The sequence below is a fragment of the Ornithodoros turicata genome, chromosome 3 (genome assembly GCF_037126465.1).
Source record: "Ornithodoros turicata isolate Travis chromosome 3, ASM3712646v1, whole genome shotgun sequence".
Taxonomy (NCBI): domain Eukaryota; kingdom Metazoa; phylum Arthropoda; class Arachnida; order Ixodida; family Argasidae; genus Ornithodoros; species Ornithodoros turicata.
The window spans coordinates 71,547,724-71,569,218 of NC_088203.1; the positions used below are offsets into that span (position 1 = coordinate 71,547,724).

Sequence of the window (21,495 nt, forward strand, 5' to 3'; positions counted from 1 at the left end):
TCTTCCTCTTCTTCCTCGTCCATTGGCCTTGATCTGCAAAGGGACACTAACCAGGGCTCATGATATAAAAAGCACTAGGGCTTTAGGTGCAGGGGTTGATTTAAGGGTCTGTCATGGAGTGGGAGGAGGGGCGGTTTTAAGGAAATTTCGTGCTTTGCAGCACACCATCATCCAGGAGGGTTTTTACATACGGAACGCAGCCGTATGGGGGGCGGTCGCCCCTCCCACCCGGCCCCCCATTGAATCTGCCCCAGTCTAGGTGTAGGGAAACGCACATTTTAGCTCTATGGACAAAAACTAAAAACGGATCGAGTGATTGATCGTTATGGAAAAAAAGAGAGAACTGCCAGCAGCAACAGCTAGAGCTACGCCACCTCCCATTATGGGTCAACCGAAAAGATAATACTGCCGGCAAGGAAACAATATCTCCCAGTCGGGTTAGAAGGGTTTATATGCAGGTCTGACGAAAGTCGTCATAACGCGCGGTCACTGCTGCGAGAAGGGCTCTTCGGTTTCGTCCTGACCACACTGTGCGCACTCTGTGGATGAGTACACTGCTGAGCAGACCTCTGGGAAACTCACTCATACGCACGTTCACTCGTGCTCACTCACGCTCAATTCGACCAATGAGCTGAGTGTGAGCGAGCGAGCTGAGAGCTGAGCGGACGGTGAGTGAGCATGACAAAGCGAGCCGGGACACAGCTTCGGACAAAATCTAACAACGGAGTGATATATATATATATATATATAAAGAGGGGGAAAAGCCACGAAAAAAATTAGTAAATGATGCTAGATGTGTTTGAAATTCAAACTTACAGATTAAAATGGCTTCTATGGCTGCACGTAGAGGAACAGATACTCATTGAACGATGCGACAGCACCAGAGGACACGTGTTTCGCCGTGTTTGCGGCCCGTCGGCCCTGGGTAGCTGCGCATCGTTCGGGATTGGCAAACCAGGGGTCACTCAGCGAGCGATATACACCTGGGAGGGTGACTGAGCACTCCCCAATGCCACAGTGCAAGCCAGTGAATTATAAAGAGGGGGGAAAAGCCATGAAAAAAATTAGTAAATGATGCTAGACGTGTTTGAAATTCAAACTTACAGATTAAAATGGCTTCTATGGCTGCACGTAGAGGAACAGATACTCATTGAACGATGCGACAGCACCAGAGGACACGTGTTTCGCCGTGTTTGCGGCTCGTCGGCCCTGGGTAGCTGCGCATCGTTCGGGATTGGCAAACCAGGGGTCACTCAGCGAGCGATATACACCTGGGAGGGTGACTGAGCACTCCCCAATGCCACAGTGCAAGCCAGTGAATTATAAAGAGGGGGGAAAAGCCATGAAAAAAATTAGTAAATGATGCTAGACGTGTTTGAAATTCAAACTTACAGATTAAAATGGCTTCTATGGCTGCACGTAGAGGAACAGATACTCATTGAACGATGCGACAGCACCAGAGGACACGTGTTTCGCCGTGTTTGCGGCTCGTCGGCCCTGGGTAGCTGCGCATCGTTCGGGATTGGCAAACCAGGGGTCACTCAGCGAGCGATATACACCTGGGAGGGTGACTGAGCACTCCCCAATGCCACAGTGCAAGCCAGTGAATTATAAAGAGGGGGGAAAAGCCATGAAAAAAATTAGTAAATGATGCTAGACGTGTTTGAAATTCAAACTTACAGATTAAAATGGCTTCTATGGCTGCACGTAGAGGAACAGATACTCATTGAACGATGCGACAGCACCAGAGGACACGTGTTTCGCCGTGTTTGCGGCTCGTCGGCCCTGGGTAGCTGCGCATCGTTCGGGATTGGCAAACCAGGGGTCACTCAGCGAGCGATATACACCTGGGAGGGTGACTGAGCACTCCCCAATGCCACAGTGCAAGCCAGTGAATTATAAAGAGGGGGGAAAAGCCATGAAAAAAATTAGTAAATGATGCTAGACGTGTTTGAAATTCAAACTTACAGATTAAAATGGCTTCTATGGCTATATATATCTCTTGAGAAGTTGGAGTTGGATCGGACGGCTACGTAATTATAGTTGAAATAAATGGGAGACAGAAGACGAAAGTAGGGGAAGTAACAAAAAAAGGGTTTATTAAAACTTAAAAATCATAAAAGTTAGGGAGGATGTCTACGTTACGGCGGAAGCTCCGCCTTCTTCGGGACAAAAAAGGTCTTCTTTTTTGTCCCGAGGGTCATCGAGGATCGCTAATAGTCAACGCGACGGTGGCAGTATTTACTGTACCGTGCACCAAACAAGTGCGTCAGCACTGGATAGTATTATGAAAGAAAACCGAACACACAAAGGAACATTAGGAGAAGTAAAGCACTTCGAGAAGGTCGTCGCCCAAGAACTTCGACTGGGCGCGTTAAGTGCGCGTTAAGCGCTGGAGAAAACAACATAGCTAGATAATCCGAACGACGAGCCATCCCTTTAATGGCAACTACGCGTAACAGTTATAGCGAGTGCTGATCGAATGTTCACAGGACGCCGACGCGTGAAAGCTCTGTCCACTGATCCAGTGGCTCTTTTTGGGAAACCATATAAATATGCGAACGTTAGCAAACGATATGACATAAGGCGCACCCACCACGTCATTGAACAGTATTTTTCCAGAGGCTGTAGTTATCATGAATAAATACTGTAAAATCATTTAATTTCGCAGCCCTAAATTTTCGCGAATCGAGTAGGGATATATTCGCAACAAGTACATTTCGCAGAAGTTCCTCGAATTTTCTCGATTCGCAAAATTCGCGAAAATTAAGGTCTCGCGAAATTAAAGGGTTACAGTATAAACTTGTCCAGAACGAGTGGGTTGAGTCTGCCATGCTTCGCGCGCGTTATAAGCCCCGCAATTCCGCGATTGAAAACACCCTCTCTGACTGTGTGCTTTTCGCCGGCACACACAAAATGCACTATTTGCTACGCACTTTTCGAGCGCAGAAAGAGCGACGGGCAATCCACGTGAGAGGACCAAGTGCTTAGGAGCGATCGAGCTGATTGGTGTAGGCGCTAACCTGTTGGCCAGATAGACCGCTTTCCAACCCAGATAAGTAGAAAGTCGCGTCATTTCTGCGCTCGGAAATGGCGTACTTCTTGTTTCGGCTCATTTGCATAGCGACATTCAGCGTAGAATATTTCAACACACATGCGCGTTTAAGAATTTCTTAAACATGGAATGGCTTTCAACGATGAGTATCTTCCGTTCTGCCATCCCATTTTTACGCGAAATTCCTTAATTAAAGAATTATTGAATTTGAGGTAATTAATGATCTTATAGTTACATACTTTCTTCGAGATAATATTCGCATGACCAACTCAAAAGCGGCATGTATTTCGTCCCGCTTTAAACAAAAATTCTGTGACGAATAAAAAACAAAACACCCTGTATATGGATAATGACCAGTGCTATGGTGTTGGTGGATGACCGGTAAACAACCTGCAAGAATTGAATGACAAGTTTTCCTGGGATTGTGTGCCTCCAGGGTCAACTATGAAACGAAACTCTAAAGCATAAACAGCATATCAGAATATGAAATTGTCACTGCTAAAAACACCACAAATGAAGCCTGGAACTTAAGATGAAAGAAAAACAAACAAAATATTAGGTATGGGAGATATTGGTTTATAGAAAGTGGATCAAAATGGGCACATTACACAGCCGCGCCGATTTTTCAACATCGGCGGCGGCGGCGGCGGCGCGCCGACAGTTTGGGTACGGCGGCGACGGCGAGACCCCGACATCCGGTGGCGGCGCTTCGGCGCGGCGGCGCAATCGTGATGTCGATCGCGCTGATGCTTCCGATTGCTTTCCTTGTTGCGGCAGCGACTGTCGTTGCCGTCCCTGCGGCTGGGAAAGACGAAAAGATGGAAGAAATCGGTGAGCAGATTATATGTACTTTTTTGTTGGAGGACCGAGTGTAGGATTGTGCATAGTAATTTCCATAAATGAAAAGCGACAGTGCTGCGCATGCTACAGCTCCGTTGTCGTCTGCATTTTCCATGCAGGCAAAGAATGCGCGAAAGAAGCCGACAATGAAACCGTGTTTTCGGATGAAGAGAAGAAAAAGGTGATATACTAATTTCAAGCCATCTTCCATGTGAAAAAAAGAAGAAGAAGCGATTTAGCATTATGCGGGTGTCTAAAAGGAGACGCTGTGTATGGTAACGCATTGTAGGCATTCAGAACAAGATTGTTTGCAGATGACAACTTCAAAGCAGACGACACTTTTCGGCCGCAATTGTCGAAGAAAGTGAGGATAGGCGGATTACGTCTGAGATTGGACCACACGCTGAGGTTGGACAGGCTCTCGGTCCTGGAACGAAAAGATGTTAGGCATAGAAAGAACTCAAAAACTTGTCTTGAATGGAACAAGTCATGCGACTTCTTTTGTTCCTTAGGCATGGGGATCCGAAAAGAGGTGACAACAGTCTGCACATTGTCCTAGCTTGTCCTACACTCTTAGAACGAGGTGGTGGTGGTGGTGGTGTGAAAGGGGTTCGCCGTTGTCGGCCTCACAGAGGTGGGCAACGTCACGACTGACGCCTTGAGGGATGTGCGTCCTGGGCCGACTTACGGAACTGTAGCACCCTTCTGCCCCATGATTGTTTAAAAACGGGAGGCGTACGCCCCATGCTTTCCAAAAATCAGGGGCGGTAACACCATCACTCCTGTGCCATGGTTGGCCTTCACCGTAGTCTGATTGAGCATAATACAACGAGTCAGTGCAACTAAGCAATGATGATATATATTAAAATATCGTGCCAGGATGGACCATACTGATACCACCTCTATGTAGCGCATGCGCCGAAAATTGCTAGCGTTTGGGAAAATCTGCTCTCTATGAATTTATTATTAGGATGGTATCTCAGCCGAATTGTTAATTCATTGCATTGTCTTCCGTAACAGCTCTTGCAGGTGCCTCTGGACATGCACAAAGAGGTAAAACAAATATATAAGGTGCTCTTTTTTATCCCCCGCTATTAATGATATGACATGCCACGCAGAGAAAAACGCAACGAGGCAAGATTTCAAAAGAGGTCATTGAAGAGTACAAGAAGAAACTCGCGGAGAAAATCGTAAGGCATTATACCGACTTATCACTGAACTAATGGCAAACAAGGTAACTGTTCACGCTGATCATTGATACCTAGATAGTTCACTGATAGCTGACTTTACCGTACCTCTTCCTAACCTTGTCCAAGGACGCAGGGGGAGCAGGAGTGCTCTAACCACCCCTTACGCCCATAAAAATATAGAGAGAAGAGGAAGTACTTCGTCATAGAACCCCTGTGTATGATGTGGCGCTGTGAGCCATTGCCGATATCCGTACCCGACGACGTCACCCCAGAAGCACTTGGATGCTAGCTAGAGCGACTATTCTTGCGTTTGCTGACCATATGAGCGAGGAAGACATGAAAGTCTCGCGCATGCGCATAAGCAATTACAGAGAGCGATCCATTAGCCAGCGTCCACACACGGGGCGTCTCTTTCCAGCAACTCGAAGCAACTTGAACCAACGTCCTATATGAGCAATTTCGAGTCCGCGTTCACACGTAGCAACTCTGTAGCTCCACCCACAAGCAACCTTACGGAGACGGAAGAATGTGGGTTCGAATCGAAGTGGTGGAGTCTTTTCTTTAGCTGCTGTTTGTCATCCTTTAGTAAGTTTTTCTTTTTCTTTTTTTGCGCGCAAATAATTACCCTAAAAAATTGCAGTTGAAATGTTTTCGTGACGTTAGTAAAAAAAGATTTAAAAAAGTTATTCCTTAGCTGCACCTGCAGGATTTGAACCCATGAATCCACGAACGAAATCCACCACGCCATCGGGAGTCACGTAGCAATGCTCCCATCGCTGATTGGCCGGTGCACGAGAAACGTCGCAAGGTTTCGGTCAGGGTGCGATTACAAGCAACGCGAGTTGCCGGAGGTTGCCGCTGTCGACAGTGGCTCGGAAAAGTTTCCCCATGTGGACGCTGCCTTAGAACTCAATAGTCCGCATTCACCAGCCGACTTGAACCATTGGTTTAGTGACGTCGGGTTTAAATCGATCACGTGATCTCTTCGGCTATGAAGAGCGGTTGACCAAAGGGTGACCACAACGCATGCGCACTATTGACATTGGCACGAGATGGTTGAGGGGAGGGAGAACGTAGCAGACGAGAGGATTGTGAAGAGGAAGGCTCCCGTTTGTTTTTTGATTATGATGTTAACGGAAGAAAAGTTCTGGCGGCGCTGGCGCTGCTGCAGGTGGTTGCGGATCGGGGTGTCGGTAATCGTCGGTTATGCGTTATGCCTACCTCTGTATTTGTGAATGACAAGCTCTTGATATGGTCGCTAAAAAGGGAGCGTTTGCCATGTTATTTGAAAGGCAGCAGTAGGTATCCTCGCGCAGGTGATCGTTGTGCTTTCGTCGGTGTTCGGCCGTCGATTGTGGATGCGTATAATAACGTCATCCGCATCGACCATCGCTTTTTTATCGTCTGTTGTGCGGCCTGTGTGGTGAACTGCAACGATCAAGAGAGCCTCTCGATTGATGGGGCATTCCAGCAGAGTCTTTTATACGCTTTCGAGCCTGATATCATGTTCGCAATGTGTGTACAAGTGCTTGATCACTGTAGGCTATGTAAACAGAAAGAACACTGATGCAAGGGTGACCTTATCCTGCAGGTGACTCCCATACGCATAACTCGACGTGGTACTTTCAACGTGCCACAAATCTGCAACGCGTTAGACCATCTCTTTAGACTAAACAAGCGTATGAAGGCGGGGTAGTTGGTACGAATTCATTCCGCAGCAAAGAGACGTGGACAGAAGGACGACGACTGCATCATTCACTACGATCTTTGAAATCACTCCTTATTCAGGCTTTTTTTTTTAATTTATAAAAGAATTTGCATAGCGATTCAGTTACAGTTATCACTTCACTCTTACACAGATCACTCAACTTTGACTGTGAAATGACATAAGAGGCCTGTGTGATGCCACGAGAAAGATGATCACCATTGTACAATTGTGTAAACTTATTTAGGGAATTTTTACTTCAGCAGCTCTTCACCGCTTTCTTGACATTTTTTCTAGTTTTCCAGTCATGCAATCGTTCTCAGACTATTCCCAGTTTTCCATGCTTTACTGGATTGCAGACATCCTGAAATACAGACGATGATTCAAGCAACTCAGCAACTGGGCGTTTGAGGCTGGGGGGGTTTGTGGGGGGAGGGGGGGTTCTAAAAAGAAACAGTAGTAGTGTCAATTTCCCATTAAAAAGAAATGAAAAATTCCACACACACAACCACAAGATTTCTGAACCTATGGTGAAGCTAGCTCTTACACAGACATGTTTTTTGTGGGGCATGGCATGGTGTGCCTATGCTAATGCCAGTCACATATTTGAATAGCAATGAATTTGTATAGCAATTATTTTCTTCACATATGTCATTGAAGAACGGCTTACCTGAAACAAAATAAATAATCAGGTTTGACACATATACAATCATACGTCACAGGCATTTGGTGCCAGTCATGCAGTGAAAGCAGTGTGCACGAGACGCCACATATTCTCATGGTGATCATGTGAAGGCTTTCCAACAGTAAATGTATGTACGTGGTATCTTGTATTGCAACAGCATTCAGGCACTGTTTCGAATGACAGATCCATAGATGTTAGAATCATTTATCATGATGCTGATAACACATTCTTAGTTACACCAGAACTTTGTGACCGTAGTATGCCCATATTCTGTTTATTCTCCACTCACTGCTGTACATTTATGGGTGGAGTGCGAGTCAAGGAAGAGGAGAGCTGGTGTGAAATGAGAGTACCAATGTACAGGACATGTCATACAGCAAAAACCATGGACACTTAGCATACACCTGAGCTGGTGCAAGGAGAACAAGTTATAACATAATTGAAGGTAAAGTGATGCACTACGCATATGGGCATATTAGCAGGATTTGGTTTGGTTCACTATTTTGTAACTCAGCTATTCAGAACACGTTCAAGACATGCACAACACAGCCAAATTAGAGGGTAGTGTTTTGGGTGTGTTTTATGTTGTGTGTTGTTACCGTCAATAAATTTTCCTATTACAATTAGAGGTATTGTGGCATTTGCGATGAATAGAAACATGATTGCAATGTGGATGCAGGTGTATATGATAAATCATGTGGCATGATTCCATAGGGATGTGTTTTTCGATTCTTAAGATTTACCTCAACAGGATCAACGTGGCTCCAACCAAAGTTAGCCCTGTTAGTTCGTCACCCCTGAAGGAGGAACCGGTTCGGCTCCGAAACGTCGGGATCCCCCGACGTTTCGGAGCCGAACCGGTTCCTCCTTCAGGGGTGACGAACTAACAGGGCTAACTTTGGTTGGAGCCACGTTGATCCTGTTCAGTTTCTACCCAACCAGGCACACCTGTGTCAAACATGTTCACGTTTAAGATTTACCTGTACAGGATATGAGGCTACACAAAAAGAGTGCACAGATCACACCAGTGTAAAGCTGCAGTGCGTCGAGTAATTTTTAACAGTCTTGCTCACAAAATGATGCAGAACAGCATGCGTACATTTTTGCTTGAAAGAAAAGCCTTGAGCTTCAGGAGACACAAAAGGGACACCATTTTTTGTTTAGCGCTGTATTCACACTGAAGAGATGAGCACATGGATAAACTCTGTGGCCATATGACAGCTATAAACGATGTAAAAGGAGGAGAGCTAGTGTAACATGGGTGCTTGTTTACCCTACTTTACTACTGTCGTCTATATCCACACTGAACACATGAGCACAGAAATAAACTATGCAGCGATACGGCAGGTGTCAGTAACGTAAAAGAACGATAGCTACTGTTAACATGGGTGCATGTTCTTCCATGTGCTCGTGTGCTCAGTGTGGATATAAACGGCTGCAGTGGCTGGACAAATCTGTAGCCATGTCAACGCAAGCTAACTTTCTTTTGAGTAGTTGAGAACTGTCATGTGGCCATGTACAATTTATCCATGCGCTTATGCTGCAGTATGGGGGAACGACATTTCCAGTTTGATGTTGCATGAACCAGCTGACTGCTATTATAATTGTCAGTACTACCTACTGATGAGTCTGTAGCCTATGTTTTGTTATATTCATCTGGAAGGTGCTATATGCAGTAATTGCAGTTGATCTAATTTTCAACTTTAAGTGCAGTTCAATGGGAGCAAGAGAGCTTCAAAGTTTCTGTACACATTGCCACTTATTCCTGTGCAATTCAAACGTACTGCAGTACGACACCTCAGATATATTGGTGGAGTCAGCATGTGGAATGTAGCAAGGATTTTTTTTTCTTGGGCGCCATTGCTCACTTATGTTCTCATGTGACCTTGACAACTAATTGAGCAGGGTATCCAGAGTACACGTTTCTATGAAAAAAAGTCATCCTAGTGGAACTACGTAATATCCTTTATTGTCTGAATATAAACAAAGAGCTCACGAATACAAAGTTGTTGTGATGAATGAGTCCATAGCAGAAATTTTCAAGAGAGGATCTCCAGAATATATGTGCTTATACAATGCAGAAAAGCTGTCAGTGATTGGTCATGGTTATGTACCTGCAATAGTAATGATGATTCTAAAAGGTTTGCCGCCTCCTTTAGCACATTGCTGTGTAGTGTGTTTTGCAGAAGCAGCCCTACAAAAGCACATCTACTGTTACCAAATGATAAATCAATATAGAAGTAAGCAGCTGTCCCATTGAATGTTTTCTAATGTAGCAGTGGCAACACGATACCTGAATAACATATTTTTATTGGTCTGTTCTGCTGTGGCATGCTGAAATAAGTAGAACACACATTTCAGTTTCATCTATGCTTGCATGTGAATCCAGGGGAAATGGGGACCTCCTTAGCTTTTGCTCTGGTATTTTCATAATCGGGGAACGTAAAATCTGCTCAAATTTCGTGTTCAGTGTAGTGCAACAACATGCAATATCTCCATGCCTTGATAGTACCCACACAACAGCCGCAAGACGCTAATGCACTTTATGATCAGTCCTATTGCACTGTTAGATGTCTCTGGAGATTAGACACGCTGCGAAGAGATGATAGATACTGGGATGGTTGATAAGCATGAGAGTGGATAACGCCTCCAATTTCTCCATCGGGGCTCGCAACAAACATCTAGCACGTTATTGATCTTACTGTACAATGACAGTGGCGCTTACAGTGTGTATCACAGGAGATGACGCTCATAATAAGCGCCAGCACTACTTATGCTTTGTTTTTGAAGATGCACATTGACGTTCGGCCATCCGCACGCTCTCTCGGTCCCTTGGATTGGTATATGGATTTTGTCCAGTGGCACATGTCGATGTCACTCTCTTTGACCACACTTTGACGGTGCTTTTTACGTTTGCCGTGCAAAAGTTCGCAATAGCGCCTTCTAAAAACAGCCGCATTTCGTACCCCCGGTCAAGCGTTACGCCGTTTTTGTTTACTAACCGTGCATTTGAAACGATTCTGCTTAATTTTTACCAGTTAACTTCGAATTAGTGCAACATCACCTACCGCAACCAATCTACGATAGTTTTTTCAACACAAACGTCCACAGTAGTTGCAACGTATACTTAGACCGATGTTAAACTAGCCCCTCCCCTAGTTTAAAATACGTCCCATTCAAATGCATGGGGCGTAAACCACCAGTTTAAGTAGCTTGGTGGATGATCCAAATGGAACATTTGAGGCAAATATTCGTCCCATTGTGATCAAATCTGTCTCCTGGGCGCTTCTAGTAACTATATTAATCGAAACTTACCCAAGATTTGATGGAAAATTCCTCGTGAACCGGCGATTAGGCCTACCGGCTACCGTCGCTTCTGGCAGACTCTGGTGAAATACGCATGCGCTGTGCAGGAAGCTCGCTATGTGCGCCGCCATAGGCTTCACAGCAGCAGGTGGTAGAGCATGGGGTGGTGATCCAGGAATGGCGAACGAAAGTCTCACGTGATTGATTTAAACCCGACGTCACTAAACCAATAGTTTAAGTAAGTTGGTGAATACGGACTAATGTCCTTAACTAACTCAATGCCGTTTTTAGTGTCCCACGATACCGCGTTGCAAGTCTTTGTAAAGGTAGCATCTACATGGATTATCATTGCAAGTGAAAATAGGTGAAGTGAAATGAGTTACAATGCAACTGTTCGTACCGCGCTGTAACTCCCCGATTATCAGTCATGAAGTTGTTTGTGCTCCCCACTGTAAGTACCGCATTTTACAGGTATACGTGAAATCTCCCAATAAAGCCTCCCCTCCCCCCATATTCTAGGCTGAATCCGGAGTTGCAAACAAAGAGCAGGCCATGAAGTTCATCGTTCAATACAGCGTAAGGATACTCTCTTATATTGCATTGTGGCGGATGTTGCAGGATGGTTTGGAAAATGCTTGCAACTAAGCCAGGTTTTCTCATTGAGGTACAGACTTGTAGAAATATGTCGAATATGAAGTAGTATACAGAAATTGTGAAGTTAGGAGTACGCACATAATGGCAACGCACAGCCGTACACGTAATCAACCGCACACATGGCCTGCACACGCGCCAGCGTCTCGGCTCGTTGTCCCTTGGGTCTCAGGCGGTGTCCAAGACATATAGGTCCGAGAGCGGGTGGTGAAGGCATGCACTGCCTTACGACGGCGGTTATCGTGGGCGACTACCGCATTCACGCTCCCTATACAGGCTATGATCCACGTGCACAAAGACGTAGACGTGTCCAGAGCCCTACCCCATCATGCACGCTCCGCGGCGCTGGAGTCTGCGCTGGACACGCGCTTCCGCGTTATGGTTTGATCTGACGGCAGCTGTACACTCTAAGGAAAAAATGTACGATTTTCTACCCGTTTCGGTAGAGCTACATTGCAACCACATTTCTACTCCAACCAGATTTACCTTTTGGGTACAACTGCAGAGTATAGAAACAAACTATACAGAGTAGAATCTGTCGTTCTACCAGCTTGGGTAGGAAATTCTACCATCTTCTCTTAGAGCAAACGTGTGAGAGAGGAGCAAGGGAAAGGGACGCCGCCGCTTATAAACCGGCGGGGGAGAGGTCGCGTGTGGATTGGCACAAAATGGTAGAAGTACTGTCCTGCTGCAACTTTGGGTAGAAAATTCTGCCTTTTTTTTTTTCTTAGAGTGTACCTCTATTTCTCTTTCAACCAGAGATGTAGGATGAGGTACTTCATGAAAGAAGCGGGTAAGAGATTCCTTTCATCTCTCTATTTTTTCTTGTTTTTTTTTACGATAAGTACACTACGATACACAGTGACGCCCATCCCATAGGAGAAATCCTCTTCTCATTTTGCTAGCGTCTGCCTGCAGGGAAAACATTGAGAAAGCCAACAATGGAGTACTCTCTGAAGAGGACACGAAGAAGGTACACGAATTTGTTTACGAAATTAGCCCAAACTAGAAGAAATAAGCTTTATATATTGACTTTATGCTCATTTTATTTCAAGCTCACGGACATCACGGATGCTGCCCGCAGGGAGGTAATCGTGATTCTTATATATATGGACTTGCAAGGCTTGTTTATGACCTCGTAGGACAGCAGAGTCCTTGATGCGATCTCACGAACACGCTGTCCGAGAAAAGATAGATCACAGTGTGTAGTTAAAATGTACGGCATTTTATGGAGCATACTGCATACCGGAACTCGCTCGCATGCGCTGGAACTAAGTCTCTGCACTTCCGTTTCGGACGTTTTCATTCCGAGACTGATGAAGCCATTTTCCTTGTCTGTGGAGTCCTGTGGCTATGAATGACTGTCAATGTAGCTAAAGGAAGCTCGCTTTCATAGCGATTCGATTAAATGTGAGGGTAACCTTACGTTCGAGTATCCGTAAGGTCTGACTAAGTCATTGTATAAGCATGTTTATTTCCGTGCAAGAATATACTGTGACCCTTTTGTTTACTTTCCTTTTTCTTCTTCGAAGGGGAAAAGGCTTGACGAAGAGGAGTACGAAAAGAAACTGGTGAGCAGAAGTAATTTCACGGTCTTGGTCCCCCGTGAGATGAAATCATTCAACAGTCGTTTCAAAGCTTTTCGATTACCGCCATTTCTTCAACGTATATGCTCAAGGTTGACAGATACAACAAATGTTTCCCCTTTTCTTATTCGACAGGCGGAAGTCTTCGAAGGAGATAAACTGGCAGCGGCAAAGAAAGTATTGGCCACGTATAAAGTACGTCTCTGATTGTTCCTCTTCATCACTTTCTTAAATCTTCTATTTTTATTGACAGGAATGTTTCCGGAAGCAGTTCATGAGTCGGAAAGACTGACACGTATGAGTGGTTACCGAATACGTCTGGAAATGATAAAGACATGTACCTTTTGTCTGTACTGCAGTACAGAGTAATAAAGATCCCTATCTAAGATTACTGACACGTATGCATGCAGTTCTATACAACTGTAACTCTTTCGGCGACTGACGGCACTGGGTCGCGGAATAACTGTGAACCCAGAAGGACTTTGTGGACATCAGTGAACACCACTCTTGACTGGACGTAGCCTTCGCAAAAAGCTCTCGGAGGAGGGCTTCGTCGAAGTCCGCGCGCGGCGTACAGATGTGGACAGATGGAGAGAGGACAGCAGAAAGGAATGGGAGACAGGGGGGTTAGTATGCGTCCTGGGCAGACTTCAGGTGGAACTGTGCCGACATTCGTCTGGGAAGTCTTCGGAAAACCCAGGGAAAACCTCAGACAGCACAATCGGTGACAGGATTCGAACCCGTGTCACCTACCAGTCTCTGCGTGGAAAGCGATCATCCTAACCACTATGCCACGGGAGAGTTCGTCAAAGGTGGCCCCTTGGTCAGCGAGGAGGGCTTGCACGGAGCGCGCTGCCAAGCTCCTCTGAGGTGAACAGCAGTTGAAGCCGCTTCCGTTCCGATTGCATGGTGCGTTGGAGAACAACAGCTTTCAAAAGATCATAAGGGGCTGGTCGCCAGGGAAATTATGTCGACGACGTCTAACGCAATTTCCGTGGGCAGGGAAGCGAAGATAGGCGGGTACCTGGTGAGTTGGGATGTTATTCCAGCGAGCATGGACTGAGCTTCAACTTGCTGGAACAAGATGTTGGAGTTCCAAAACCGAAATGGCAGCAGACGGACAGCGACGAGGCCTAGAGAGGACTGCAGATCTGACGGGAGTGTTCGTTTCGGGTCACCTAAAATGTGGATCTGAGTCAGTGAAATGAATACCACGCTTGACTGGATCAAACTGAATTACTCAGGAAGATAAGAAGGCCAAAAATAGGCGATGTCAGGTTGCCGGTGGTGAGTAAATCAAAGAGTGATACTAAACGGTAGGAGCACTTACTCAGTGCAGGACATCGGTCCCTGAGTAACTGGGGACATGCCTCGTGGCTGGGCTGCCTTTTGTTGTTTTCGGCAAGTGCGCAGACTCACCGGATGATATATATTATTATATTCTTATCTATACTAATTCGTACGCCGTGACATACCACGAGAAACCGCACGTACAGCTCACATATATCCAAGTATCACGTTATAGATGCAGGACTTTCGTGTGCAGTTGCCGAGAACTGCTTGAAAGCAAATCCTCTCAGAACGCCCAAAATCTGCTGTGGTGACCCTCCTCTATAAACGTCGCCTCAGTGACTGTACCTAGAGTCACTAAATAGAGTACCATCTCTGGTACCGTGAGGCTATGTCATTGCAGTCACAAAGCACGAAGGAAGTTGAGAACCACTTCTGTTCAATCGTATCGTTTAATTATGAATAATTCGTCGTATCGATAGTGGTTCCACACTGACGTTAACTCACGCTAGATTCCTTGCCTACCAGCCTTTGAACGGAAGCTGCAAATGAACGCAAGTAGTAAAGCATGGTCACGTATAGGCAGTCCTTTTGCTTTGGTATTTACAGTTTGAGAAGCTAGAAAAAGAAATTACTGATTCATACAGCAGTCTGTGCACGCCGTCATGAAGACGCTGTCACGTAATCACGATCGGCTTCTTAGAAACATTGATCAGTCGCATAGGTGGTGCTGATAGCTCGAGCTTGGCCCTGATTAGCTAGTGCTTAAGCTAGATGCGCATCAAGTTATCTTTAGTGGAAGCGGAGGAGAGAGCAGACTCTAAATCGGTGTACACGCTATTCAGCGACGATTAAAAAAGCAATTAACCATACAATGGAAAGAAATTTTAACTTTCCGGTATAAATATCCTTGGTGTACTTCGGAGCAAGTCGTGGCTAGTTGAAGGAATGTGAAACCAGGAGGACCCTTTATATACACCATAAAAAAAAAACGTGAAACATATGAAATGGGACAACAACCGAAGATAACTACCTATTCCGAATTGAATGATAATCAAATAAAATCGATCAATGAACCGATTAGACTTACTGTAGTGTCGATGAGGCTCTTTTGGCAGGCTCAGAGCCAATTGTGCCTCCAGAACAAGATTGAGACTCACGTTCCCTTGAAGAGGAAATGAGAATATGACAACAGCTCCCATTATAGGCAGGTAGCATTCTCACATAGCAACCAATAAAACACGCTGTCTTGACGTCCTAGTTCATCCAAACATGTTATGGTTGGTTGATGGCCCGATACTGCCGGGCAACATGCCAGCCAATTACGCCCTTTGCACCTCGCTGGTGGGCTAAGTAGCATAAGATTGCTTGCCTTGCTGTGGCCATGCCAGATACTTTACCACAGTGACAAATTATACCAGGTTGTACTTGGATCGAATTCTTGGATCGAGGAACTCGGAATGCACCGCAATGGCCGGATCCGCGGGAATCCTGTACAGCAGCACAGCTCATCTATCGGCTCTGTGGCTAACGGAAAACGATTGTGGTACTTTCTGGGTTCCACTGATGCTTAAGGGCTCTCGTTCACGAAAAGAAGAACTGCGAGCATAAGTCTAGGAATATTTTTTCATTCCGTGTTAGCGCCGCGAAGGAACTGCCGCTATGAGCAAACAGGAGAGGACAGCAGGAATGAGCGACGGGGACAGCGGGGTCAGTATGCTGTCCTGGACAGGCTTAAGAGGAACTGTGCCGACAGCGTCCTGGTAGGTCTGCCTCAAAACCCAGAGAAATCCTCAGACAGCACAGCCCGATCTGGGATTCAAACTTGCGTCCACCTTCCAGGCTCGCCGTGAAAGGCGGTCTTCCTAACCGTTACGCCACGCGAGCTAGTGCTTCAGAAAGAACTGGTTTGAGGCGGATACGCGTCTTGACTTCTCTTGTATCAGTTCTCTTTAACCTAACTTGACTATGGGTTTTAGTGAAAAAAAAAGTCAGCCATTGCACTACTTGTAGGTGCTATGCATGAATTTTTTAGTGTTCCTGACAACTCCGGAGTGGTAGACATATTGTTCCTCGGCTTCAGTAGGGCCTTTGACAGGGTGTCACATGGGAAGCTGTTGTATAAACTGGAATGCATTGGACTCCATGTGTTTGTTATTAGTTGTATACACACACACCTGAAAGACAGACCTCAGTTTGTGGATCTAAAGTGGGTTTCGTTAGCTTTGGCGTTCTTCAGGGAAGTGTTTTGATGTAACTTATATCAGTGACTTGGTTGTTGCGATTCTGGAGTACGATTGTTAGCAATATTGACTGAATCGGATCACTTCCTATTGCAGAGATCTGTTTGAGCGATTTTTCACTGGTGCAGACGATGGCGAATAGAAATTAATTCACACAATTAACGCGTATGACAAGGAAACAAAATGCCTAGTTTGTTTCATGCTCACTTGATAACTCTGAAATTTCACGAGTCGGTTTCACATGTCTATACGTAGGACTATTACTTTCAAGCAAGTTATCTGGTCGGAACACTTGTAAGTCAGCACTACAAAAGCTGTACTTTATTAAAAGGAAACTTAAAACAAGCCAACTAGAACGAGAACTTTTGCCTATAGGGAGTTTTCACCTACACTGTTAAAATGGAACTTCACCACATAGCATGCTCCTGGTCAACCACCATTCCAAGAGGACTCGCTGTTGGGCACAAGTCTGATATCTAGACTGATCTGACGAGTCTGAGTCTGGCGAGACGAGCCTGATATCTAGACTGCAGATAATGATACCTGAATGATATCGTTATTAGTTACACAACAAATCAGCTCACCACAACAGGAGCGCAGACCGATGCGACTGCTCCATCTGACAACCTGACACAAACTGAGCCGCGCGGGGACTGCGGAGCAACTGAGGACATGTCTGCACTTCGTGAAATCCAGTGAGGAAGTGACTGGGGCGCCATGCCGCGGCCGCTACGCATGCGCGCGCTCTTAGCGCCCTCTGCGGCGACCACCTGCGAGTGGCTAAGAGAGAAAAGCTTTCCTGCACCCTGCTCTTGCGTTGCTCGTTGGTCGTGACGTCATCCCATTGTCCCAAGGCTACACCGATTTTTTTTCACATGGTCGGTCGACACAACTGGACAAGGTCAATCTGCAATGAAGCCATGGCATGACGTCGTCATGCACCTGCGTGGCTTAAGGACGCGTATGCTCTAGATAGGGGACCTATTATTTATTGAATCACTATCCCAAGATTATTTCCTTTATTCTTCTATAACGATTGCATAGGAAACTATTGCGAATTCCAAAGTCTTACTAAATGAGACTTGCAAAAGAACAAAATATTCTAACATGTAACTCCATCAATGGCTAATAAGAGGACTAGGCACTCAACAAATTAACACAGAGTACGGGTAACAAGGAGCGCAGAATGATGCGTCTACCCCATCCGACAGCCAGGCACGGAACTGAATCTCAATGCTTTTTGTCCTCTCTAAAGTCATGCATGTGTCCCTCTTGCGGTTGATTTCTGAACTAATTTAATCGCAAAATTATTAAGAATCGTTCTAGCACTATTCCCATTCAGGGCAGCACTATCGACATCGTCAAGACAAGAATGTTCCTTGTCAAAAAAGAAAAAAAAAACAAGGCGTCAACAAAGGAAAGCATGCATGTCGGGGCATGTCAGGACACGTCAGGACAAATCGCAGGACTGCTGGGCAACAGAGGAAAACAAACACAGAGACACTTGAACAGAGTGAAAAAGACACTCACCATCATTTTTCACGTTCACGCATTCCCGCATTGTAAATCCGTTCTTCTCAAAATCCACCACAATCGTCGCACACCGTTCACCAGTGACGAACCACACATCTGCATCCCATCAGAGGCAGACGGAACCCCACCGAAGCTACGCTCTTCCACTAACGGCCAACACAATTGCGAGAAAGAGAATTAATGCGTCCACACTCATCAGTGTCCAAGAAAGAAGTGAATCCTTGCGCCCGCTGCAGGCTGTGCTCATTGGTCGTGACGTCATCCTATTGTCTCAGGGCTACACTGTTTTTTTCCACTAATGCTCCTCTGGACAAGGTCCACCTGAAACAATAGTGTCGCGGTATTACATCATCATGCAGCTGCGTGGCTCAAGGACGCGTACGCTCTAGACAGGGGACCTGTTATTTATTGAATCACTATCCCAAGATTATTTCCTTTATTCTACTATAATGATTGCATAGGGAACTATTGCAGAAAAACACCATACATCAGAGTTGATTGTAGGAATTAAGCATTTCATTCCTAAAGTCTTATTAAATTAGACTTGCAATAGAACAAAATATCCTAACACCTTCAATGCCTACATACAATAAGCCAATCGAGACATGTCCATCCCTTCCGAGAGCCAGGCAGCTAACTGAATAATGTCGCTTTGTTCCTCGACTGGGAACCTCGACTGTCGGGACCGCTTTCTTCAAGATGGCATCGTTGATCTTCAACTAAACTCGTTCTCTCCACTCTACCTCTATCTTTTTTTTCTTTTTTATGGGCTCTCGTAGTGCACAACGCTCAGCTGCTCTGGACACGAGTTAGACGCTCCCCAATTAGTGTGGTGACTCCCTGGAGGGTGCTGATTAATGTGGGGGGTCCCAATTAGCTGTAATTGCCAATTAAATCGTGTTCAGGACAGTTGAGCGTTGTGCACTATGAGAGTCCATCCCATACTACTAACAAGACGCTCATAGAGCCGGACGGGCTGTCCTCGCGCTGTCCCTCAGTTCTGTAACAACCGTTCCATTACCGGAAGCAGTAATATTAACGTAAGGGAAACGAAATTTAAAGGCCGGTATTAGAAACGGATAACGGAAACGAAAATATAGAGTAACGAAAGTGGAAACGGTAAAAAAAATACGTCCGTTATACTTCCCTGTCGATATGTATGTAGGCTACCGCTCCATACCTTTTACTTTCCGACTTTTCGAATAACGTTTCTGTCTTGTCGGGGCCTAAATGTTATACACCTAACTGTGATTTCTGCCATACGATGTGCTAAGACATTTCCTTCGCACAAAAGTACAAGCAACTATCCATACAAACAAGGGTATAGTCCTATCGTCCAATGAGCAGACACAAAATTGGTCGGAAGCTGTGAGTCGATACGTGTAAATGCTTGGTGGGCTAACCAGACGGCAACGTCTCCAAGCGTCATAGGACGGTAGTTGGCCCGTGTGCACGCAGCCAATACAGTCGGCAACAGCGCTGTCGGTGAAGAAGAAGCGAGTACTTGAGTTGCAATTATACAGTCCCGGTCAGTCAAGACCCGGTTTCGCCTGCTGTCAGTGAACTGCTTCCTGTCCCTCTGCCAGAGCCCACTGGCGTTAAGACACAATAGTCCGTATTCACCAGCCGACTTAAACCATTGGTTTAGTGACGTCGAGTTTAAATCGATCACGTGATCTCTCCGGCTATGAAGAGCGGTTGACCAAAGGGTGACGACAACGCATGCGCACAATTGACATTGGCACGAGATGGTTGAGGGGAGGGAGAACGTAGCAGACCACAGGATTGTAAAGAGGAAGGCTCCCATTTGTTTTTTGATTATGATGTTAACGGAAGAAAAGTTCAGGCGGCGCTGGCGCTGCTGCAGGTGGTTGCGGATCGGGGTGTCGGTAATCGTCGGTTATGCGTTATGCCTACCTCTGTATTTGTGAATGACAAGCTCTTGATATGGTCGCTAAAAAGAGAGCGTTTGCCATGTTATTTGAAAGGCAGCAGTAGGTATCCTCGCGCAGGTGATCGTTGTGCTTTTGTCGGTCTTCGGCCGTCGATTGTGGATGCGTATAATAACGTCATCCGCATCGACTATTGCTTTTTGATCGTCTGTTGTGCGGCCTGTGTGGTGAACTGCAACGATCAAGGTAGCCTCACGACTGATGGGGCATTCCAGCAGAGTCTTTTATACGCTTTCGAGCCTGATATCATGTTCGCAACGTGTGTACAAGTGCTTGATCACTGTAGGCTATGTAAACAGAAAGAACACTGATGCAAGGGTGACCTTATCCTGCAGGTGACTCCCATACGCATAACTCGACGTGGTACTTTCAACGTGTCACAAATCTGCAACGCGTTAGACCATCCCTTTGCTGGCTGTGTTTCTTTGGAGTGTGACTCCTACGGAAAACGTACTCATGGTGCTGCCTTGTTTACGTCCTGGTCATGTGTGTGTGTGTGTTTCTTTGTTTGTTTAGCGCTGTTTTCGTCAGTTACCCAGGGCGTCCCTGCTTGTGAGCGTGGAAGTTGCCAGTGTCGTGATCCCCTGTTAGTGCGGTGCTGTGCTTACCTCTGATCTCCTTTATTTCTGCATTTCAGCATATAAGATTATTCTACAAATCATTAAGCACTAAATTGATTGTTCTGTTCAGCCAACAAAGATACATCATTATACGTTGCGACTGTCTCTTGCTCTGATGAAATTTCACACAATGGGAACATACCTAATGTATATATTTGTCCTTACTTGTCATCTGCTATGATGCACTTGACATCACAGACGTAATAATTGCAAAAATAAACGGCCACACTTTAATGCCATTACACTGCATCCGAGCCATTCAGAATTTGTAGTTTATTGAGACTGTGTACACAAAATACAGATGTTAAAATGAACCAAATACCTCGTAAAGAAGGATATCTTATACCGGTTTCAATAGTGGTGCTTCAAGGATGGAGCAAACAGGAAAGGACCAAAGAAAACACACACAACAACAGCTGCAACATCAGCCACAAACAAGCCTGTGCTGCCATTTTGTTCAATAATTGTGTTGAGCTTATTTGTTCAAAGCCATATATTATTCAGGAAACACTTTTACACACCTGGTTGGGGACTTATCTATTTTTCCATGCTCATTCTTTACAAACTTCTCCCTCGACTCCATACTGGCATTGTAAGGAATTGCACTGGCATTATCATCGCACCATTACATGCCAAACCATCACCACCACCAATGCCTAAAAACTCCCCACAGCTCATGCCATGCTATAATACGGCTACCAACAGCACATCATGCAGTAAACAAGCGTATGAAGGCGGGGTAGATGGTACGAATTCATTCCGCAGCAAAGAGACGTGAACAGAAGGACGACGACTGCATCATTCACTACGATCTTTGAAATCACTCATTATTCAGGCTT

The 21,495-nt window shown here is 45.6% G+C and overlaps 1 long non-coding RNA gene across 1 annotated transcript; it reads left to right on the plus strand.

Moving 5' to 3' along the window:
• The first annotated feature begins 4,913 nt into the window (after positions 1 to 4,913).
• LOC135387295 (uncharacterized) lies at positions 4,914 to 11,337 on the plus strand. The gene is made up of 3 exons (XR_010421023.1): positions 4,914 to 4,948; positions 5,014 to 5,085; positions 11,301 to 11,337. It is a non-coding gene; the product is annotated as an uncharacterized LOC135387295 (long non-coding RNA).
• The last annotated feature ends 10,158 nt before the right edge of the window (positions 11,338 to 21,495 follow it).